This window comes from Euphorbia lathyris, chromosome 7, assembly GCF_963576675.1.
Source record: "Euphorbia lathyris chromosome 7, ddEupLath1.1, whole genome shotgun sequence".
Lineage (NCBI taxonomy): Eukaryota > Viridiplantae > Streptophyta > Magnoliopsida > Malpighiales > Euphorbiaceae > Euphorbia > Euphorbia lathyris.
In genome coordinates, this window is record NC_088916.1 from 88,687,078 (window position 1) to 88,712,932 (window position 25,855).

The following is a 25,855-nucleotide window of genomic DNA, read 5'->3' on the forward strand; positions in this document are numbered from 1 at the left end:
ATTACCTTAGCTTTTCACCCTTGAAGAATCCTCTCCACCTCCTCCATCTCCTTCAACCTCCATTGAAGAAGCTCCGAAGCTCAATCCATTGAGGATTATTCAAGGTCCGTCTTTAAGACCTAGGAAGCCGGCTGTAGGGTAGACAGGTTCCCTGAAAGGGATTTTCTTATCACCTTTTATCTTACCATGTTTGTACCTTTTGATACAGTCTATGAATCCTAGGCTAATTGTATCTTGTGACAATATTCTTCGCCTTTAATAATATTTTAGCTCTTATTTTGTTCTATGATTATTTGTTTAATCTTTGTCTTACGCTTTATTCAATTGGTTTAACTCATTCAAAAGCCCCAAAATTTTGTTGGTACATATTGCGAGCAAAATCTGACCTAGTCAGAGCCTAGGAGATTGACGACCTCTTAGTTGATTAAGCCCAAATTGCTGAGCCTTAGACCTAGTTTCGGCCTTACAAGGGAATCATGCACTAGAGACTTCAAGAGGCTAAGTAGGGTTAATCGCCTTGAATACAAGTGACTTAGATTAGGTTTTTAATCTATTGACCTAATAATCTATCTTCATTATTATCGTTCATACCATGTTCCTTCGGGTAATTGCAATAGTGAAAGATCACCTAGGAGTAGTTTAACTTAATTAGGAGTAGAATAACTTAAGTAGGAGTAGAATAACTTAGGTCGACTCAGTATAACTTAGTTAGGAGTAGCATAATTCAACTAGCAGTAGATTAACATAACAAAACAAACTCAAAACCCACACAGCCTAGATAACACCTGAGACCAAGTAGCTCGATACTTGTGGTAAATAAATCCTGTGGATTCGATACCTGGACTTGTCCAGATTTTATTACTTGATAACGACGGGGTACACTTATCCCTTAGTGAGCCTTCTTAATGGAGGCGCATCAAGTTTTTGGCAAATATGGCCAAAATAGCATTTGCATTAAAATTCAATTACCTTTTATAGCTAATTGATTCACCAAAAGTCGCACCAAACAGAGTGTTTACTCGAAATAAGTAATTGGCGGGTCAATTTAGCCTCGGGACTAATGTAATTTGTAGTTTCCGTGCATGTGCAGGCAAAAACGGGAACGAGTTCGGATGAAAGTTGCGTTTTGGGGCATCCAACAGTCGCGCAAGGAGTTCTGGGCAATCCCGCTCGTCGAAATGGCCTTTTTGGGGCTAGATCGGTGAGCTGGCTATGTCAGCTCGGCCGAGCTGGCCCCTGGAGGCCAGCTCGCTGAGCTGGTTATGCCACCTCACCGAGCAGGCCCTCAGAGGCCTTCTCGGGCGAGCTGGAGGCCAGCTCCCGACGAGCTGGCCTATGCAAGGCCAGCTCGGCGAGCTGGCGCCCAGCTCAGCGAGCTACCGTGCGGGAATCAGCACTAGTAGAAAAATGGACATTTGCATCGACCTATTTGCATCGGCCATTATAAAGTGCGATGCAAAAGGTCCATTTGCATCGGCCCTTTGTTTGGGGCCGATGCAAATGCCATGACATTTAATATTTGCATCGGCCCCTTAATAGGGACCGATGCAAATAACTGTATTATTTGCATCGGTCCTTTAAAAAAGGCCGATGCAAATATCAATTGAAGTATTTGCATCGACTCTTTTATAAGGACCGATGTAAATAACTGTATTATTTGCATCGGTCATTTGCAAGAGACCAATGCAAATAGTCCTAATATAAATTTTAAGAAATTAATAGAACATTGAGGAGGGTATTTGTAATTAATTGGGATCAATTTGTAAAAATAAAAAGTTAACTACAAATTTGGATTTTAGGGTTATTGTTTCTCATTTGCACCGCCACCCATCTCCCTCTTCTCTTCTCACAAGATCGAACCCCATCTCCATGGAAGGCTGCGTTTTCCACACCCTTTGATTTTCGGTCGAGTCTTCTTCTTGTCAGCACAAATCGTTGATGGCACTTGAAAGGGAGAACATACTAGTTGTATCCATTATTTTATCCAACGACATCAGTTTCTTCAATCTCCTATACTTGTGGTCGATTCTCGGTGTCCGTTTCCTTTTGCTTCCTCTGCTGCTTGGCGGCGATTCCTCACATCTTAAACAGTAGATTTTAATGTTTGCTGTTGCTGATTATTAGATCCTGAGGTGAGATTTATGAAAAACGAGTTAAAAGAAGTTGGTGACTCGACGGGTTCGCCCTTTGCAATTTTTACATGATTGTTCTTTTTTATTCTTTGGTTGTTTAACCATAATTGATCCCTTACATTTATCTGGTTTGTTCCCAAAGGTGTTTCTTTCCACTGAATTTTCATAATTTGTTCCTGGAGTGAGAGATGAATCAATTGGATTTGGGCGATGACCCCTCTTTCTCTATTGACTTAGTTTTTTTATTTATTTACTGGAGATTTGATTTAGCTTCTATGAGAGTTTGATATTCATATTTTTGTATGAGATTTATGTGTTTCCATCTACTGTATCATAAAATATAATGTCGAATTCACATGTCGCTTTATTTCAATGTATTGTGTATCCAAATGGATGCTGGAAATTTGTTTGTTTTTGGTACTTAGTCCATGAAAATTATTTCTTTGTTTTTTTTTTAAAGAATGAGAATGAAGGAAGAGGTTCTGTATTTCTTTATGCAATGCAGCCCCTTTGATCATTTTGGAGTTGCAGGATTAGTAAAATATTTATTATATTTAAATTTAGCTTCATGGTCTCACAGCATTTCCAGTTGAGGCCTTAAAATGGGCTGAAACTAACTTGTTTGGATTTGGCTAAATTTATCCTCAACACTTGCAAATTTTAGGCTGATTCAAGTTCAGGGTAAATTTTGCTGGAAAGAAAAAGAAAAGATCGAGTTTAATTTGTGCATCAAATACAAGTTTATAAGCCATTTTTCTGTTTATAGTTTCGATCATGTTTCTGGTGTTCAAGTTGAGCAAATACCAGCTATTTTTATGGTGCCCAACCCTGTTTTTCTGATTTTACTAGTGCATAAGTTATTACGAACTATGACGAAAAATACAGTGAGACTCCAAAACTTCAGTTTATAATAAAGGTTCCAAAAACGAGTTGCTTTTTGTTTTTTGTTTCTCTTATCACCTCTAACATTTTCAAGGTCATTGTTTTTAAATTTTTCATGCCTTCACTATTGATGTGCTCAAACAAATTGTTTCAATAAATAATTATTTTCTATTTATTGACCAATAGGTAAAGCCCATTATGATGCTTTCTCTGTCTTTTTACTCGCAAGAATGCAAGTATTTACCTTAGCATTCCATTACACATTATTCTTACTCATGCAGTGGCAAATCCAGTCAGATTTTCTGCAGAAGTCAGTTATTCCACAAGATTTTATTATCGTCTTAAGCATATTGTTGATTTAAAGCTGAAGGTGAAGATTGCCAATAGATGCTTTCAGTTTCTTCTCAGTTCTGAAACCCCTGCTGAATTATTGATGCAATGTCTCTGCTGTTAAAGCTACGCTGTATCACTGTGGAAGTCACTGGTACGCTCATAGCTTACAAAGGTGAGCTTGGTGACTACTATTGTATGGCAGCAAAATCAGTTGGACTCCCATGCCCTGACTACAAGCGTATGCACGAGGGTTTTAAAGTTGCATATACAGATATGACGAAAAACTATCCATGTTTTGGGCATGCAGCGAAAATGCCTAACATTGTCTGGTGGAAAACATGTGTCAGAAATTGATTTGTGAAGGTATATGATAGCTTCTTAAATTATCTTTATTTATGAATATTAACTATTATATACTTATGTATATGAAAATTCTACATGTAATATATATGAATTAAATTGTATATTACAGAGCTCCATTAAATCCAAATTAATTTTTTTTTAAATGAAAGCATCATTTGCATCGGTCCTTTAAAAGGGCCGATGCAAATGAGACCGCATTTGCGTCGGTCCTTTAAAAGGGCCGATGCAAATGAGACCGTATTTGCGTCGGTCCTTTAAAAGGGCCGATGCAAATGATATGCATCGACCCTTTTAAAGGACCGACGCAAATGCGGTCTCATTTGCATCGGCCCTTTTAAGGACCGATGCAAATGCAGTCTCATTTGCATCGGCCAACGGCCGATGCAAATTCATTTGCGTCGAGACCTTTTGCATCGCCCAAAAACCGATGCAAATGGCCCTAAACGACCGATGCAAATGGCCTGTTTTCCACTAGTGCAGTCAAAAGATTAATTCCTAGCCCCACGAAGACACGATTGACCCCACGACTTCCCACATGCCAAAGGATATGAATTAGGTCAGAAAGAGGACCCGAACCGCGTCTATAAATAGGAATTTCTAATTGTAAATTAGACATCTTTCATTATTGTAAATTACCTTAGATTTTCACCCTTGAAGAATCCTCTCCACCTCCTCCATCTCCTTCAACCTCCATTGAAAAAGCTCTGAAGCTCCGAAGCTCAATCCATCGAGGATTATTCAAGGTCCGTCTTTAAGACATAGGAAGCCGGCTGCAGGGTAGACAGGTTCCCTGAAAGGGATTTTCTTATCACCTTTTATCTTACCATGTTTGTACCCTTTGATACAGTCTATGAATCCTAGGCTAATTGTATCCTGTGACAATATTCTTCGCCTTTAATAATATTTTAGCTCTTATTTTGTTCTATGATTATTTGTTTAATCTTTGTCTTCCGCTTTATTCAATTGGTTTAACTCATTCAAAAGCCCCAAAATTTTGTTGGTACATATTGCGAGCTGAATCTGACCTAGTCAGAGCCTAGGAGATTGACGACCTCTTAGTTGATTAAGCCCAAATTGCTGAGCCTTAGACCTAGTTTCGGCCTTACAAGGGAATCATGCACTAGAGACTTCAGGAGGCTAAGTAGGGTTAATCGCCTTGAATACAAGTGACTTAGATTAGGTTTTTAATCTATTGACCTAATAATCTATCTTCATTATTATCGTTCATACCATGTTCCTTCGGGTAATTGCAATAGTGCAAGATCACCTAGGAGTAGTTTAACTTAATTAGGAGTAGAATAACTTAAGTAGGAGTAGAATAACTTAGGTCGAATCAGTATAACTTAGCTAGGAGTAGCATAATTCAACTAGGAGTAGATTAACTTAACAAAACAAACTCAAAACACACACAGCCTAGATAACACCTGAGACCAAGTAGCTCGATACTTGTGGTAAATAAATCCTGTGTATTCGATACATGGACTTGTCCAGATTTTATTACTTGATAACGACGGGTTACACTTATCCCTTAGTGAGCCTTGTTAATGGAGGCACATCAAGTTTTTGGCAAATATGGCCAAAATAGCATGTGCATTAAAATTCAATTACCTTTTATAGCTAATTGATCCGCCAAAAGTCGCAACAAACAGAGTGTTTACTCGAAATAAGCAATTGGCGGGTCAATTTAGCCACGGGACTAATCTAATTTGGAGTTTCCGTGCATGTGCAGGCTAAAACAGGAACGAGTTCGGATGAAAGTTGCGTTTTAGGGCATCCAACAGTCGCGCAAGGAGTTCTGGGCAATCCCGCTCTTCGAAATGGCCTTTTTGGGGCTAGATCGGTGAGCTGGCTATGTCAGCTCGGCCGAGCTGGTTATGAAACCTCGCCGAGCAGGCCCTCAGGGGCCTGCTCGGGCGAGCCAGAGGCCAGCTCGCGATGAGCTGGCCTATGCAAGGCCAGCTCGGCGAGCTGCCCTGCGGGAATCAGTCAAAAGATTGATTCCCGGCCACACGAAGACACGATTGACCCCACGACTTTCCACATGCAAAAGGATATGAATTAGGTCAGAAAGAGGGCCCGAACTGCGTCTATAAATAGGAATTTCTAATTGTAAATTAGACATCTTTCATTATTGTAAATTACCTTAGATTTTTACCCTTGAAGAATCCTCTCCACCTCCTCCATCTCCTTCAACCTCCATTGAAGAAGCTCCGAAGCTCCGAAGCTCAGTCCATCGAGGATTATTCAAGGTCCATCCTTAAGACCTAGGAAGCCGGCTGCAGGGTAGACAGGTTCCCTAAAAGGGATTTTCTTATCACCTTTTATCTTACCATGTTTGTACCCTTTGATACAGTCTATGAATCCTAGGCTAATTGTATCCTGTGACCATATACTTCTCCTTTAATAATATTTTAGCTCTTATTTTGGTCTATGATTATTTGTTTAATCTTTGTCTTACGCTTTATTCAATTGGTTTAACTCATTCAAAAGCCCCAAAATTTTGTAGGCACATATTGCGAGCTGAATCTGACCTAGTCAGAGCCTAGGAGATTGACGATCTCTTAGTTGATTAAGCCCAAATTGCTAAGCCTTAGACCTAGTTTCGGCCTTACAAGGGAATCACGCACTAAAGACTTCAGGAGGGTAAGTAGGGTTAATCGCCTTGAATACAAATGAATTAGATTATGTTTTTAATCTATTGACCTAATAATCTATCTTCATTATTATCGTTACCGTTACTTGGTGTGGTTTTCACCATTGGATTTAACTTTCTGCTCCATTGTCCAATGGTGAAAACCACACCAAGTAACGGTACTTTGTAAAAAACAAAGTAACCATAGCGGGCACCTATAGTTCATACCATGTTCCTTCGGGTAATTGCATTAGTGAAAGATCACCTAGGAGTAGTTTAACTTAATTAGGAGTAAAATAACTTAGGTCGAATTAGTATAACTTAGCTAGGAGTAGCATAATTCAACTAGAAGTAGATTAACTTAACAAAACAAACTCAAAACCCACACAGCCTAGATAACACCTGAGACCAAGTAGCTCGATACTTGTGGTAAATAAATCCTGTGGATTCGATACCTGGACTTGTCCAGATTTTATTACTTGATAACGTCAGGGTACACTTATCCCTTAGTGAGCCTTCTTAATGGGGGCGAATCTGCGGACGGCTTCTGGCAACAAACTCTGAATCCTGTAGGTACGGTCTGAGCTCAAAGACTGAATTTTGGATTGAAGGGAGTTCATCTTCGAACACAGCTTTATTCTGAATTTGCCAGATTAACCAATGACAAGTTACAACCGCGAAAGACCAGTTAGCAGAGAGAGCACGCCTCATTCGATGATTTTGCAGGTCCGCCGAGAATGCATTAAAGTCGGCTGTCGGGATGATAATCGTCCTGAACCAGTTACTAATAAAAGTCCACAAAGTGGAAGCAAATGGCTAAATTATGAAAAAGGTGGTCAATTGATTCCATGCTACCCTTGCAAAGGATGCATCTGGAAACGCAGCAAAAACCATATTTTATCAGAACGTCGTGGGCCGCCATTTTACCGTGTAGGATTTTCCAATAGCAAACTGATCTCGAAGGAGGGATAAAAATTTTCCAGATGAACCAAGCACAGGGAACCGTCGGTGCATGAGGTGAAAGATGATCAAAGAATTGCTTCACAGTGAAGCGCCATGTAACAAAAGGCTTCCATATACAAATGTCTGATTCATCCAAACCCCGACGAACCTGAGTTATATTTTCCCGGATGCTGACTGGCAAAAAATCAATATTGACCCAAAGGTCCCCAATAAGGAAGTCATTAACACAGTTATACATACCTGTTTACTGTTTTGCAGGCAGGTTCAGTTGATCCGCCACCGAAGGTAGGATCCATTCATCTGTCCAAAAATTGAGGGAAGAGCCATTACCAATCCATCATTTGACTTGGCTTTTGATAATCAGAAAACAGGCCTTGCAAGAGATCCAAATAGAGGAGTTGACTAGATAGCTCCGAGGCTGACCTGAACCATATAGGAAGCGTTGTTTCAGAAGATTAATCACAAAGGAATCTCCATGCACCAATTCCCAGCACATTTTGGCTAGCAAGGCTAAATTGAAAAGACAGAACTGTTGAATACCCAGGCCTCCGCCATCCATGTTTTTACTACAAGTAGACCACAACACAGCAATCAGCTTTCGAGATTCCCGATTCCCCGTCAAATGGAAGTTTCGAGTTGCTTTGTTGAGCTTGGTAAGGAGCGAAACAGGCCACCGGTAGACCATAAAAGAATGTATCAGAGCTCCAGCTAACGCTGATTTTATTACCGCCAGCCTGCCAGTAAAGGAAAGAGCGATCTCTTTCCAAGAGCTAAACTTGCTTTGGAAGCGGTTTGCCAAAGGAAGCAGGTCAGATGTCCAGATTCCTAGGATATTGGAGAGCTGATTAGCTCTGAGACAAGAGATCTTGTTACTAAAGTAGATTGCCGATTTTTCCCAGCTAACCATTTGACCCGAGATCGAACCATAGAAACTGAATAAATCTTTGATACAGTAGATGTTTCTCTTGGAGGCTTTACCAAATAGAAGCATATCGTCAGCGTAAAGCAAATGGGAAGGGAAATTAGAATTACTCGTGTAGTGCATGGGAGAGAATCTGCCCGTGTCAATCAGATGAGCTAGCCATCTATTGAAAAAATCCTCAGCGATACCAAATAGGATCAGTGAGAGAGGGTCCCCCTATCGAACACCTCTAGAACATCTAAAATAACCGCAAGCAACTCCATTAATCAGAACAGAGATTGGAGAGGAGGCCAGAATGTTGAGTATCTAGTCCCTGAACCTTAAAGAGAAACCAAAAGCCTCCATGACCGACATATAATCTTAATATAGCTGCGTCAAAAAATAGGTGCCTATATAATAATTTTTTAATATATGAATAATATTTTATTGATTAGTTGTATTATCCGTTAAAAATAAATAAAAATTAAAAAAAACATCGAATATAAATTTTAATTAGCAATTTTACATCTAAAAGGGTCCGGACAAATTTTAGATAATAATATTGTTATGTTTTATGATTATTTTTTTCTTTTTTCCCAAATTTTAAAGTTACACAGTATTTTTCATTTTTTTAGGAAAAGGTTTATATCATTGCATTAGATGGTATTTGGAAGATTGTAAGTGATTGACAAATACTAGTTAATTCAGTTTTTTCTAATTTTTAATAAGGTAGAGCTAAAATTGATCTTACTTGGAAAGGCTATATGTGCATTTTTCTTAAAATGTTTGGGTTAAATGTATAATAATATAAACATATAATCTTGTAACTCAACTTTCTCATTTATACAACAAAAAATTATACTAATGTTTTTAGTTACTTCTTTAACAATAATAGAGGGTATTGGATGAAATTAGATATGAATGTGGGTCATTAGAAACTGTTAAAAATTGAGGGAGCAGTTAAGGTTTTGAGCCAAATAAAGAGGCAACAAATGTATTAAGCTGAAACAATGTGTATGCACAAATGTAAAGTCACTTTTTTTACGTTCATATTATCAAATGCGATGCGACCATAGGAATAATACATCAGATTCCATTAGAATACTATACTTGAAGGAGAACAATACTAAGATGATTAAACTCTTGGTAAGTTTGGTTCAGTTATTTTTACAATGTTGCGGGTAGCTAATAGATATTAGCTAATATATTGGATTGCTTTTATACTAATAGGGTAAATAAGTATACAGTTATACAAACACACATATACAAACAGTGCTCCATGTACAGTTAAAAATATGATGGTTCTTCCTAATAAAAAATATGTTGGTACCGTTTTGCAAACAGATAGTGTTCCCTTCAGTGAATCTTCATATATGCCCTTAAAAGAATGCAATTTCTAAAATCAAACATCTATAAATTCAATGTTCCCTTCAGTGAATCTTCATATATGCCCTTAAAAGAATGCAATTTCAGAAATGCTCATCTATAAATTCACTCTCTTTCCTTGGAAACGTTGGAAATACATTAAGATGTCAAATGGAATTTAATTGACTCTCTTTATCAGTGATGGATCAAAGAATTTAAATTAAAAACATCTCATATAGTTACAAATCAAGTTACCTTTCAAGCATCGCATGCATAGTTTTATCATAGACAAACTAATTATGATAGAAACGTCTAATAACAAAAATTAGCATAGCAACAATGTTTAAAACAAAGTTAAGAAATTTCCAGCAAATTTCACTTAAAACATAAAGTTGTATCAGTTAAATAGATTGTTCAGTAACTTGTTTTTCGGATGGAGTACATTCTGTCATATCTTGTTCTTCAGCTGGAGCACATTGTGACATTGTGTCATCTCTTCTTTAAAAGGCAACTTCTCCAGTTCACTCGTGCTCAAAACAGGACCACCAGACCCTGTATCCATGTAAATTGGTTCTTCAGGAAAAGGGCATTCCTTTCTATACTCGGCGAATTCTTTAGTTGTCTCATTCAAAGCTTTTTCATAGCCATCTAAGAGATTTCTCATCATATATAGTTCGTGTTTGAGCCTAGAAGTCTCCATATGTCTTCTCTGTTGCTCCTCCATCTTCGCCTTGTGCAAATTATGAACCATATTATTCTGATGATCCAACTCGCTAAGCAACATTTATTGTTGGATACTCAAGTTTTGATAAGCCTTCTCTTTCGTATGATAGGACATCCCAGCTTTTTCCAAGACTTGTTGCATTTGCTCTATATACATATCGAATTCGGATGTTGACTTCAAATTATTATCCCAATGTCCAGGAAAAACAATAATATAAAGAAGTGATTATAGTTCAGGTTCGAATGTGAAAACCACTAATACCAAAGAAAATGACACTTTCTTAATGCATATTTATAAATAGTAAACAACTGGCAAATAAAAAAACTATAACTTGAACAAGCATGTGAGAGTTTTTCTGGAGGTAGTCATAAGGGTCAGATTTGACTCTTACAGTACTTCCTACTATCTTTTCTTCAAATGTTTCTGAATCCCGGAGAAGCTCATGAACTAAACTCTTTTTCAAACAGATACGTTTAATATTATCAGGAATATGGCAGACTGGTAGCAAATTAAATTTTGGCTGTTGTTGGCTGTTTGAAATTAATTGCATTAGTGTTAATGGGTATCTTCTTGCCTTTGTTCTTTATTTGTTGCTAGTTTTCTGAACAAATAAAGAACAAAGGCAAGGAGATATTCATTAACACTAATGCAATTCATTTCAAACAGCGAACAACAGTCAAAATTGAATTTGCTACCAGTCTGCCATTGTTCCTGATAATATTAAACTTATCTATTTGAAAAAGAGTTTAGTTCAGGAGCTTCTGAGGATTCAGAAAATTTGAAGAAAAGATAGTAGGAAGTATTGTAAGATTGAAATCTGACCCTTTGACTACCTCAAGTTATAGATATTTATGTGCTAGATGTTTCCTATTTATAAATATGCATTAAGAAAGTGTCATTTTCTTTGGTACCAGTGGTTTTCACATCCGAACATGAACTATAATCACTTCTTTATATTATTGTTTTTCATGGATTGATACTTCCAATGTACCTATTTCCAAGACTTGTGACTATCTGGTGATTCTGCATCCCTGAACTAATAAAAGGAGTTTGTGAAGCTTCTATGACAAGTACTCCCTCTGTTCCACAATACATGTCTTTTAAGGTTAATGCACACTAATTAAGAAATGCAGTTAATTTTAAGTGAAAGATTTTGTTACCCTTATATTAATTGCATCTACTAGTAACTTTATCTATTCCCAAGGCAAAAAGTCAACTAAAGTAGGAGTATATTTGGTGAAAGCAAATTAATGTGCATAGATTGGCGCAAAATATCATGTATTGGTATAAGACTCTCAGAACTACCACTGGAAAGCCCGCCCTGCTAGCTCATATAGAAAGTAATTTCCAAATAACATTAGTCCCTATGTGAATCTCTTCCTGACCAGCCAGAACCAATGGACTATGCATTTTATAGTCTTCTTTTTACACTTACAAAATAATTAATTGATTTTACTATGACAATTAATTAAATTGAATTATAATTGGTTATAAACAAATAAAGTTTTCAAACTAGAAATTCAATTGAATTGGAAGACTATTACTATTCCATAAAAATTATGATTATATTTCCCAATAGCATATATTAGGTGTATATTCTTCACAATTCTCATTGAACCCTAAAATTCAACAGATGAAAAGTCCAAAGATTTACCAGAAAGAATTATGCTTCTAAAATTCAATAGCTTTTAAGTAGTTGCTCCGAAACAAAATATTTAGTGCAAAAAAAACAATTCATTATAGAATCAAAATGAGCAACAAATAGTAAATGCCAATAAAAAGTCAAAAATAACTTAGAATTGGTCAATTCAAATATAGTACTTTGTGCTAAAAATATTTTACCAGATAAAGTCATGGAGTTTATTAATAGTGAATTGATGAGATTCTGAAGGCATTGCTGAATGCTCATTTAATTGGTTTTCATAGATTTGAGATCACAACAACTTTCCAGATTTGAGATCTATCGGGGGAGGTATCATTAGAATGCACACACATTTACAGAGAAGAGAAGAGAAGGACGGGGAAAACCAAAGTTGTGAAAACAGTAAGTAAAGTTATATAGGCGAGACCATTTGTGTGAGATATTTAATCAGTATCAAATAATAAGTTTCATACATTCAAACAACCCTCTAATTTTTTAAAAGTGCTAAATTACTCTCCATTCTTATCTAATTACATTCAATAACATTATATTCTTATCCAATGCCATTCAATAACCTTTATATTTGTCCAATTGTATAATCTCAAAACTGCAATGCGTGCATGTGGTGTATTTGCCAAAACCTACTAAATAAAATTTAAAGACTTGTGAGACCCAACTCTATATATACTCTTTCAAATATTGGTAAGTTTTCCATTGAGATAGGAAAATAGCTCTTAAGAGCAAAGTCCCTAATAACAAATACACCCCCACCAATCAAATTCATTTTCTTCAAAACAAAGCCATTTTCTCACTTTCAGATCAAGTGTCACAAGCATAGTTTCATCAAAAGAAATAACAAACAAGCTTGATTTGTGTCTAAAAAACATATCATAACAAAAGAAGCATAAACAAACTTGTGGTTTCAATTTCAAGTAATCATATCACCCTAACACATTAGATATGTTATATAATGCACTCATAAACAAAAACACCAGAGAGAAACATCTAATAAAAAAATTAGCATATCAAGTTTAAGACGAACTTGTAGGGTTTCAAATAATCATATCATCATAGAACACATCAGACAGCTTATGTAAGCCACTCATAAGCAAACACATTTAACAATAGATCTATTGAAATCACAATTACAATCCTCAAATTCTCACATTTTGGCATAATCATTTTAAAAAAACCATTATAGTAAACAAGTAATTGAAGAAAGTTTAATAATGATACACCATTTGTAAACACATATAATAAGATAGAGTAGCAGCAAAACTCATTATATCTTCAGAATTGCCATTAAAACATAAAACCCAACAAAGAAAAAGTGCAAAGATTTACCATAAAAAATTGTAAGCAGTAATTTGATTTGTAAAGCAAGATAGTTTCCTGCAAAAAAAATAAGACAGGATCAAAATAGATATGGATTGGTGAGCAACAAAAAACAAAAACACATAATATTTTTATCAATTGCTCAATTCACCTGTAAACAAACACAACCCTTTTTTGCTAATAATATTTTAGCAGATAAAGTTATGGAGGTTATTAATCCCGAAGATGATTTTGTAGGGTTCATAACCATCACTTGATGCTCCTCCCTTCTTTCTTGAGGAAGGGTTTCTACCGAATTAAGCTTGATTCTCATTGGAAATTTACCCAATGAACGAGCAGTTAGAGATCAGATCCTAAAAGCATTGTTGAATGCTAACTTGATAGAGAAGATAAACCCTAATTCTAACCATTGATTTCTATAGATTTGATTACCCACTTTCTGGAGAAGATAAACCCTAATCCTAACTGTGTCCATAATTGATATAAGGAGGACCATAGAGTGATGGTTATGAACCCATACAAAAGCATCTTCAAGATTAATAACCTTCATAACCCTATGTGCAAAAAATTTATTAGCAGAAACATATGCTTGCCACAACAATATGATGGAGCATCTGAATCTCCATTGTTTCATCATAAGAAATAACAAACAAACTTTATTTGTGTAAAAAAAAAACATATCATAACAAAAGAAGCATAAACAAACTTGTGGTTTCAATTTCAAGTAATCATATCACCCTAACACATTAGATAGGTTATATAATGCACTCATAAACAAACACACTAGAGAGAAACATCTAATAAAAAAAATTAGCTTATCAAGTTTAAGACAAACTTTTAGGGTTTCAAATAATCATATCATCATAGAACACATCAGACAGCTTATGTAAGCCACTCATAAGCAAACACATTTAACAATAGATCTATTGAAATCACAATAACAATCCTCAAATTCTCACCTTTTGGCATAATCATTTTAAAAAAACCACTATAGTAAACAAGTAATTAAAGAAAGATTAATAATGATACACCATTTGTAAACACATATAATAAGATAGAGTAGCGGCAAAACTCATTATATCTTCAGAATTGCCATTAAAACATAAAACCCAACAAAAAAAAGTGCAAAGATTTACCATAAACAATTGTAAGCAGTAATTTGATTTGTAAAGCAAGATAGTTTCCTGCAAAAAAAAAAAATAAGACAGGATCAAAATACATATGGATTGGTGAGCAACAAAAAAACAAAAACACATAATATTTTTATCAATTGCTCAATTCACCTGTAAACAAACACAACCCTTTTTTGCTAATAATATTTTAGCAGATAAAGTTATGGAGGTTATTAATCCCGAAGATGATTTTGTAGGGTTCATAATCATCACTTGATGCTCCTCCCTTCTTTCTTGAGGAAGGGTTTCTACCGAATTAAGCTTGATTCTCATTGGAAAATTACCCAACGAACGAGCAGTTAGAGATCAGATCCTAAAAGCATTGTTGAATTCTAACTTGATAGAGAAGATAAACCCTAATTCTAACCCTTGATTTCTATAGATTTGATTACGCAACTTTCTGCAGAAGATAAACCCTAATCCTAACCGTGTCCATAATTGATATAAGGGCTATCTGCTATTCAGATCTCAAAGAGGAGATATCTATGAACATTGGGTAACCCTAATTGCTATTCGGCGATTGATAAGAGCAAAGGTGTAAGTCCACTTAAATAGGTGATGTCATCCCTTACTCTCAAACCTCACCTACTCCCTAAAGCTTTAAAGTTCTAAATTACACCCTCTATTTTTGTCTAATTATCTTTAATAACCTTCTATTTTTGTCCAATTGCATTTAATAACTTCTATCTTTATATAGTTAAATTCGAAAGCCTCAAAACTTCAATTGTTCTCTAAATTTTTAAAAGTTCATAAGTATTTACCTATAATTTATTTTTATTTTTTTTACATGTGACACATGGTGTCTATCACTGCAAGAGTTTGGGCCAAATATTAGTCTTTAATTTAACCCTAATATTTTTAAGTGTAGTGTTGATTTAACCTTAACGTACAAAATGGTGCAAATTTAAGTATAATATTTCCAAGTAAGATCAATTTTAGTCCTACGTTATCGAAAATTAGAAAAAACATGTTTTATTAGTATTTTACTACCACTTTAGGTTATTAGTTTATTACTAAAAAACATTGTAAAAATTCTGCTAAAATGCTAAAAACTAAATCTGCTACATATAAATTAATCACAACTTTTTTTTTATCAAATTATGTAAAATATTACAGTGTTATTAATATAGTTATAAACAACAATTAAAAAATATATGAAACTGCTTCGATTTATTGACAAACTTATTTGGAAGATACGATGTGACAATTAAATAACAGTAAACCAATCTTTTTAAATTTTCAACAGTGCTTGGCTAAAATTGGTCTTGCTTGAAAAAATAGGATTTAATTTGCATCACTTCATATGTTAGGGGCTAAATATGCACTTTGATTGAAGCCTTATTGTTAAATTTGACCTTTATCCCAATAAAAAAGTGTACAAAAACTTACAACATAAATATCACATGTTGCAATTATTGAGTTTGTATTGTGATCATGTCGTGTCAATTTCGAATTAGTGTCAAAATGATTAAACCGTAGTCCAACCCAAAAAATTTCATATCAATCTCGTATTAACCTCGGGATAGTATCGATTACGTGTGGTGTTGTCGAGTCATATATAATTTTAATTTGGATCAAATTTATTTTTAGGAAAACCTCACTTTTAATCTTCAGGTTATTGGGATTCTCCCTCTCATTTTAGAAAATGACTTAATTTTTATCCTTGCTGTAAAATATTGGTTCAATTTTATCATTTTCGAATCAATTCGGTGGACACGTTTTATTCGAAAGTATTTTGAAAATGATAAAATTAAATCAAATTTTCTATTATCAAAATAAAAATCACAAAAAATTTATGAATGGACAAAATTAACTTGTTTTATAAGATAAGGAGAAAATCATTATTTTTTTCAACGACTTTGGAAGGAGTTAGGCTTATAAGTACTTAATTGAGAAAATTAATGTATTAAACAAAATAAAATCATATGATATGCATACTATGTTTGTGCTCGATTTTTGAAAGGATGTTGCAATTAAAACAGTTATTAAAATTTATTAATTATAAGATTGAGTAGATTGATTTGTCTAAAACTAAATTTAAAAATAGGGTAATTAATTTATTAGTCCCTATATTTTGATAAAACACACTGTTTAGTCCTTGTATTTTCAAAAACACATGGTAAGGTCCCTAACCTTTTTCTCAGTGAACTGTTTAGTCCTTCCATCTGTTTGTTAGATTTTTTACCGTTTATGACTTCGGAAATGACTAAATTACTCTTTACTATTTACCTTCAAATTTCAGAAGAGGAAATTCAATTTAGAAAAAGAAGTTATTTGTACGGAGAACAAGAAAAAAAACAGATCCAATGCTTACGAATTTAAACGATTAAGAAGAAAATCAAGAAGAACACTTAAAGTTGATTTAAGATGCATTAGAGTTTAAAAGAAAGGAAAAGAAGAACGCAAATCCAAATTGACTAAAATAATCTTCATGAGAGTCTAACGGTAGGGACTAAACAGTTCACCGAAAAAAAACGTTAGGGACTAAACAGTTCACCGAGAAAAATGTTAAGGACTTTTCCGTATGTTTTTAAAAATATAGGGACTAAACAGTGTGTTTTATCAAAATACAGTGACTAATAAATTAATTATCCTTAAAAATAAGATTTCTTTGGTGCTGTCAGTATCCCATTGTTTCTAGAAGAACAATTTGATTGAGTCCCACCCGTGGAAATCTAGAGTTAAGAAAGAGTGGAGCCAATGGCAGGAAAAAAATATAACTTATCCCTAATTTTCTTTAATCTGATGACGAAGTTATAGGGAAGCTTAAACTACTAAAAAATGTAAGGAGGACCATAGAGTGATGGTCATGAACCCATACAAAAGCATCTTCAAGATTAGTAACCTTCATAACCCTATGTACAAAAAATTTATTAGCAGAAACATATGCTTGCCACAACAACTTGTCGAAGCCATCACCCTTGTCAAGGCACATAGTGATTGGACAATAAAGCTGAATGACCACAATTTCTTCTTGCAACAACCAGATGATGGAGCATCTGAATCTCCATTGCTGCAGTTTTAATTATAATAGAACAAATGGATAATCTAAGACATCCACATAAAGGCATCTGCTTTTAAGAAATTCCCTCAACCTAGTTAGATTTCATCATGTAAAGGAACATATCAACTTCAACCAATATCAGTCTCAAACTTTTTCAAATTAACCAAAAAAAGTCTCCAGTTCATGGCTATAACATGTAGATCAAAGACGAAACAACATAAAAACAGAATTAATTTATTCATCTGTTTTATAATTAATTAATTAATTATTATCTTCATCTTGTCTCAATGGAATCTAAAATATTCTAACAAGAATTTCTTTCTCTTTCTCTGATGAATCACTGATTATTGCGCATAAGTTTTCCTAAATCGGAATTAATTAAGCATCTAAAAAGCCAGTAAACGTAAGAATTGAATTCCTAACATGGCTCAAATCATCCTTCCATTTCTTGTACAGACGGAGACATTTTTCTTTTAAAGCAAGTTACATTTTTATATACTATGTTGAACTCTTCTTCCTTAGATTTTCAGCATTTCGTTTCAAATTCAGTTTCAGTGCAACATAGCACATATATAATCCTCAAAAATGCTCATCTCATAATTAACTCTCTTTACTTGGAAACAATGGAAATAGATTAACATGTTCAATTGATTTAAATTCATTCGGTGTTGATCAAACAATTAAAATACCCATATAATATAGTCATTACAAATGCAATGAATTATTACCAGAAAATACCAAACAAGAATACCGGAGAAGCATAAAAAGTACATGAGTTGAATCAATCTGCCTAAAAGTAGGCAACTGAATTGAAGCAAAACAATAATACCATTTCAGAAAATCAGACGCCAACAACTTCGTGATCATTTGTTACAAACAACAAATTAGTATTTTGAGAGAAATATCTAGCATTGCCAAACTAAAATGAACAATTGCTAATGTTTTACTAATTGAACAAACACCGATTTGGACTCTGCAATTTTCTCCATTGCAAATTAAGCTAAAAATGGTTACTCCCAAAACGGCAATCTCAACTAGTTGGAAATGAATGAAATTACAACAAAGATAATTGTCTGATGAAATTTAGATAATATTCAGATCAAGCATCACCAGCATAGTCTCATCACAGCAAATAAAAAACAATCTTGATTTGTATCAAAAAACTTATCATAACAAAAAAAAGCATAAACAAACTTGTGGTTTCAATTTCAAGTAATCATATCATCCTGGCACATTAGATAGCTCGATTATATAGAAAAACACACCAGAGAGCAACATCTAATAACAAAAATTAGCATATCCAGTTTAAAACAAACATATAGGGTTTCAAATAATCATATCATATCATCATAGAACACATCAGACAGCTTATGTAAGCCACTCATAAGCAAACACATTTAACAATAGATCTATTGAAATCACAATTACAATCCTCAAATTCTCACATTTGGCATAATCATTTTAAAAAAACCAATATAGTAAACAAGTAATTAAAGAAAGATTAATAATGATACACCATTTGTAAACACATATAATAAGATAGGGTAGCGGCAAAACTCATTATATCTTCAGAGTTGCCATTAAAACATAAAACCCAACAAAGAAACAGTGCAAAGATTTACCATAAACAATTGTAAGCAGTAATTTGATTTGTTAAGCAAGATAGTTTCCTGCAAAAAAAAAAAAAGACAGGATCAAAATACATATGGATTGGTGAGCAACAAAAAAACAAAAACAGATAAAGAAGTTACAATTGCTCAATTCACTAGTAAAGAAACACAACCCTTTTTTGCTAATAATCACTACAACAAATCGTTACTTGCGCCACAGTTAAAATCGTGGCCCAAGTGTAATATTTCTGTGGCTAAGCTATTTAGCCATGGAAATTCAAGGTGGGTACTCCTGTGGCGCAAGTAAGCGTGGCTAGGTAGTTGCCACGGAAAAACAGTGGTTGTGGCATAATTTTGTTTTATGCCACAGGGAAAATCCGTAGCTAACTATATCCTTTTGCCACAGGTAAAATTGTGGCAAGAGTAAAATACATGTGGCAAGATATAGCGACCCGTGACAATAAATTAATTATCCTTAAAAATAAGATTTCTTTGGTGCTGTCAGTATCCCATTGTTTCTAGAAGAACAATTTGATTGAGTCCCACCCGTGGAAATCTAGAGTTAAGAAAGAGTGGAGCCAATGGCAGGAAAAAAATATAACTTATCCCTAATTTTCTTTAATCTGATGACGAAGTTATAGGGAAGCTTAAACTACTCAAAAATGTAAGGAGGACCATAGAGTGATGGTCATGAACCCATACAAAAGCATCTTCAAGATTAGTAACCTTCATAACCCTATGTACAAAAAATTTATTAGCAGAAACATATGCTTGCCACAACAACTTGTCGAAGCCATCACCCTTGTCAAGGCACATAGTGATTGGACAATAAAGCTGAATGACCACAATTTCTTCTTGCAACAACCAGATGATGGAGCATCTGAATCTCCATTGCTGCAGTTTTAATTATAATAGAACAAATGGATAATCTAAGACATCCACATAAAGGCATCTGCTTTTAAGAAATTCCCTCAACCTAGTTAGATTTCATCATGTAAAGGAACATATCAACTTCAACCAATATCAGTCTCAAACTTTTTCAAATTAACCAAAAAAAGTCTCCAGTTCATGGCTATAACATGTAGATCAAAGACGAAACAACATAAAAACAGAATTAATTTATTCATCTGTTTTATAATTAATTAATTAATTATTATCTTCATCTTGTCTCAATGGAATCTAAAATATTCTAACAAGAATTTCTTTCTCTTTCTCTGATGAATCACTGATTATTGCGCATAAGTTTTCCTAAATCGGAATTAATTAAGCATCTAAAAAGCCAGTAAACGTAAGAATTGAATTCCTAACATGGCTCAAATCATCCTTCCATTTCTTGTACAGACGGAGACATTTTTCTTTTAAAGCAAGTTACATTTTTATATACTATGTTGAACTCTTCTTCCTTAGATTTTCAGCATTTCGTTTCAAATTCAGTTTCAGTGCAACATAGCACATATATAATCCTCAAAAATGCTCATCTCATAATTAACTCTCTTTACTTGGAAACAATGGAAATAGATTAACATGTTCAATTGATTTAAATTCATTCGGTGTTGATCAAACAATTAAAATACCCATATAATATAGTCATTACAAATGCAATGAATTATTACCAGAAAATACCAAACAAGAATACCGGAGAAGCATAAAAAGTACATGAGTTGAATCAATCTGCCTAAAAGTAGGCAACTGAATTGAAGCAAAACAATAATACCATTTCAGAAAATCAGACGCCAACAACTTCGTGATCATTTGTTACAAACAACAAATTAGTATTTTGAGAGAAATATCTAGCATTGCCAAACTAAAATGAACAATTGCTAATGTTTTACTAATTGAACAAACACCGATTTGGACTCTGCAATTTTCTCCATTGCAAATTAAGCTAAAAATGGTTACTCCCAAAGCGGCAATCTCAACTAGTTGGAAATGAATGAAATTACAACAAAGATAATTGTCTGATGAAATTTAGATAATATTCAGATCAAGCATCACCAGCATAGTCTCATCACAGCAAATAAAAAACAATCTTGATTTGTATCAAAAAACTTATCATAACAAAAAAAAGCATAAACAAACTTGTGGTTTCAATTTCAAGTAATCATATCATCCTGGCACATTAGATAGCTCGATTATATAGAAAAACACACCAGAGAGCAACATCTAATAACAAAAATTAGCATATCCAGTTTAAAACAAACATATAGGGTTTCAAATAATCATATCATATCATCATAGAACACATCAGACAGCTTATGTAAGCCACTCATAAGCAAACACATTTAACAATAGATCTATTGAAATCACAATTACAATCCTCAAATTCTCACATTTGGCATAATCATTTTAAAAAAACCAATATAGTAAACAAGTAATTAAAGAAAGATTAATAATGATACACCATTTGTAAACACATATAATAAGATAGGGTAGCGGCAAAACTCATTATATCTTCAGAGTTGCCATTAAAACATAAAACCCAACAAAGAAACAGTGCAAAGATTTACCATAAACAATTGTAAGCAGTAATTTGATTTGTTAAGCAAGATAGTTTCCTGCAAAAAAAAAATAAGACAGGATCAAAATACATATGGATTGGTGAGCAACAAAAAAACAAAAACACATAAAGAAGTTACAATTGCTCAATTCACTAGTAAAGAAACACAACCCTTTTTTGCTAATAATCACTACAACAAATCGTTACTTGCGCCACAGTTAAAATCGTGGCCCAAGTGTAATATTTCTGTGGCTAAGCTGTTTAGCCATGGAAATTCAAGGTGGGTACTCCTGTGACGCAAGTAAGCGTGGCTAGGTAGTTGCCACGGAAAAACAGTGGTTGTGGCATAATTTTTTTTTATGCCACAGGGAAAATCCGTAGCTAACTATATCCTTTTGCCACAGGTAAAATTGTGGCAAGAGTAAAATACATGTGGCAAGATATAGCGACCCGTGACAATAAATTAATTATCCTTAAAAATAAGATTTCTTTGGTGCTGTCAGTATCCCATTGTTTCTAGAAGAACAATTTGATTGAGTCCCACCCGTGGAAATCTAGAGTTAAGAAAGAGTGGAGCCAATGGCAGGAAAAAAATATAACTTATCCCTAATTTTCTTTAATCTGATGACGAAGTTATAGGGAAGCTTAAACTACTCAAAAATGTAAGGAGGACCATAGAGTGATGGTCATGAACCCATACAAAAGCATCTTCAAGATTAGTAACCTTCATAACCCTATGTACAAAAAATTTATTAGCAGAAACATATGCTTGCCACAACAACTTGTCGAAGCCATCACCCTTGTCAAGGCACATAGTGATTGGACAATAAAGCTGAATGACCACAATTTCTTCTTGCAACAACCAGATGATGGAGCATCTGAATCTCCATTGCTGCGGTTTTAATTATAATAGAACAAATGGATAATCTAAGACATCCACATAAAGGCATCTGCTTTTAAGAAATTCCCTCAACCTAGTTAGATTTCATCATGTAAAGGAACATATCAACTTCAACCAATATCAGTCTCAAACTTTTTCAAATTAACCAAAAAAAGTCTCCAGTTCATGGCTATAACATGTAGATCAAAGACGAAACAACATAAAAACAGAATTAATTTATTCATCTGTTTTATAATTAATTAATTAATTATTATCTTCATCTTGTCTCAATGGAATCTAAAATATTCTAACAAGAATTTCTTTCTCTTTCTCTGATGAATCACTGATTATTGCGCATAAGTTTTCCTAAATCGGAATTAATTAAGCATCTAAAAAGCCAGTAAACGTAAGAATTGAATTCCTAACATGGCTCAAATCATCCTTCCATTTCTTGTACAGACGGAGACATTTTTCTTTTAAAGCAAGTTACATTTTTATATACTATGTTGAACTCTTCTTCCTTAGATTTTCAGCATTTCGTTTCAAATTCAGTTTCAGTGCAACATAGCACATATATAATCCTCAAAAATGCTCATCTCATAATTAACTCTCTTTACTTGGAAACAATGGAAATAGATTAACATGTTCAATTGATTTAAATTCATTCGGTGTTGATCAAACAATTAAAATACCCATATAATATAGTCATTACAAATGCAATGAATTATTACCAGAAAATACCAAACAAGAATACCGGAGAAGCATAAAAAGTACATGAGTTGAACCAATCTGCCTAAAAGTAGGCAACTGAATTGAAGCAAAACAATAATACCATTTCAGAAAATCAGACGCCAACAACTTCGTGATCATTTGTTACAAACAACAAATTAGTATTTTGAGAGAAATATCTAGCATTGCCAAACTAAAATGAACAATTGCTAATGTTTTACTAATTGAACAAACACCGATTTGGACTCTGCAATTTTCTCCATTGCAAATTAAGCTAAAAATGGTTACTCCCAAAGCGGCAATCTCAACTAGTTGGAAATGAATGAAATTACAACAAAGATAATTGTCTGATGAAATTTAGATAATATTCAGATCAAGCATCACCAGCATAGTCTCATCACAGCAAATAAAAAACAATCTTGATTTGTATCAAAAAACTTATCATAACAAAAAAAAGCATAAACAAACTTGTGGTTTCAATTTCAAGTAATCATATCATCCTGGCACATTAGATAGCTCGATTATATAGAAAAACACACCAGAGAGCAACATCTAATAACAAAAATTAGCATATCCAGTTTAAAACAAACATATAGGGTTTCAAATAATCATATCATATCATCATAGAACACATCAGACAGCTTATGTAAGCCACTCATAAGCAAACACATTTAACAATAGATCTATTGAAATCACAATTACAATCCTCAAATTCTCACATTTGGCATAATCATTTTAAAAAAACCAATATAGTAAACAAGTAATTAAAGAAAGATTAATAATGATACACCATTTGTAAACACATATAATAAGATAGGGTAGCGGCAAAACTCATTATATCTTCAGAGTTGCCATTAAAACATAAAACCCAACAAAGAAACAGTGCAAAGATTTACCATAAACAATTGTAAACAGTAATTTGATTTGTTAAGCAAGATAGTTTCCTGCAAAAAAAAAAATAAGACAGGATCAAAATACATATGGATTGGTGAGCAACAAAAAAACAAAAACACATAAAGAAGTTACAATTGCTCAATTCACTAGTAAAGAAACACAACCCTTTTTTGCTAATAATCACTACAACAAATCGTTACTTGCGCCACAGTTAAAATCGTGGCCCAAGTGTAATATTTCTGTGGCTAAGCTGTTTAGCCATGGAAATTCAAGGTGGGTACTCCTGTGGCGCAAGTAAGCGTGGCTAGGTAGTTGCCACGGAAAAACAGTGGTTGTGGCATAATTTTTTTTTATGCCACAGGGAAAATCCGTAGCTAACTATATCCTTTTGCCACAGGTAAAATTGTGGCAAGAGTAAAATACATGTGGCAAGATATAGCGACCCGTGGCAATAAATTCCACTTAGCCACAAGCATAATCGTGGCAAAAATATGACATTTCTCACTAAAAACTTTACCTAGCTACGAGCATAATAGTAGCAAAAATATAAAGCTTGTGGCTAGAAGCCTTATTTCTTTTTACTATTATAATTATAATAATTTATTTTTAATTTAATTTTATTATTATTATTATTATTTGGATTGAAAGAGCTACATTAATATTCGTAAGAACAACAGAATAAGAAAACAAAAAATGTCCTAAATTTTAACCATTTTTAATGAAATATAAATAATTATTAAATAAAAATTAATCATTTTAACATTCAACACCAAAAAAATCTCTTAGTCTGAAAAAGAAAATTATATTAAGAAAACTCTAAGTCTAAAGCTAAAGTATCAAACACAAAGATTATATCCCTATTAGTGTACTATGCATACAAATAACACTGATAGAAACCATAGAGTTGAATATATGCCTTATGTACGCCTTCCATCATATCCTTGTTGATTTCTACAGATCTCAAACAGTCATCTATTAAGAGAAAAAAATTACAGTAAAAAAAATTGCATGTAAAAATACGAGTATAACACTCCATATATAATCAGTAATTTGTATTATATAGATTGTAGTAAAACCTACGTACTAAGCAGTGTTCTCCCTAAATATGACACTAATGGAGTACATGACTAATAAAGAACAACCATGATTTAACATAAGCAACAATATTCATGGAAAATAGAAATGAAAATGTGATATAATGGAAATCACATGAAAGTAAAGAAAATAGCTTATGGATTCTAAGGAAGTTGAATTAAAAAATCAGAACAAAAACCACCAAAAGCTACAAAATACATAATAATAAATCATAATTAAAAACACCACACATCCTTCATTGCTAGTGCATCATAGCATAAAATGACCAATTAAAAAAAAAAGACTAATGCAATACACGTATAAACTCATATCAGGTACTTGTCCACCAAAGGGAAAAACATATCTCAAATAGATTAAGTATATCAAAAGCAATTCAAACTAACTATCTTTATCAAGGATACCTGTACCTGTATGAAATTAACATCAGACTATGTGGCTATGGTTTATCAAAAGCAACTATCTTTTAATCTTTTGGAGTTAGGGCTCCTAATAAAATCACCCAACTAGGTAATCTTTCCATTGCAACAACATAATGCATCCAACTAAAGTTCATTTCAATATGAGTCAAGCCATTATCACTCTAGCAATTCAAACCACAGAATCATGACATTTAGGTATAGTAATTAGGAACTAAAACTTTCGAGCTTGTTAAATAACAAAATATAAAGTATTATTCGCAAAATATTCCTTAGGTTCAATTTC

General features: G+C 33.7%; 2 long non-coding RNA genes across 2 annotated transcripts; one reads left to right on the plus strand and one right to left on the minus strand.

The window, feature by feature from the left end:
* The first annotated feature begins 1,679 nt into the window (after window positions 1–1,679).
* Window positions 1,680–5,527, plus strand: LOC136200868 (uncharacterized). The gene is made up of 3 exons (XR_010673577.1): window positions 1,680–2,132; window positions 3,296–3,710; window positions 5,440–5,527. It is a non-coding gene; the product is annotated as an uncharacterized lncRNA (long non-coding RNA).
* Window positions 5,528–10,243: 4,716 nt separating this feature from the next.
* On the minus strand, window positions 10,244–14,506 carry LOC136200747 (uncharacterized). The gene is made up of 3 exons (XR_010673480.1): window positions 14,409–14,506; window positions 13,282–13,329; window positions 10,244–11,374 (listed from the first exon to the last, which is right to left on the minus strand). It is a non-coding gene; the product is annotated as an uncharacterized lncRNA (long non-coding RNA).
* Between the last annotated feature and the right edge of the window lie 11,349 nt (window positions 14,507–25,855).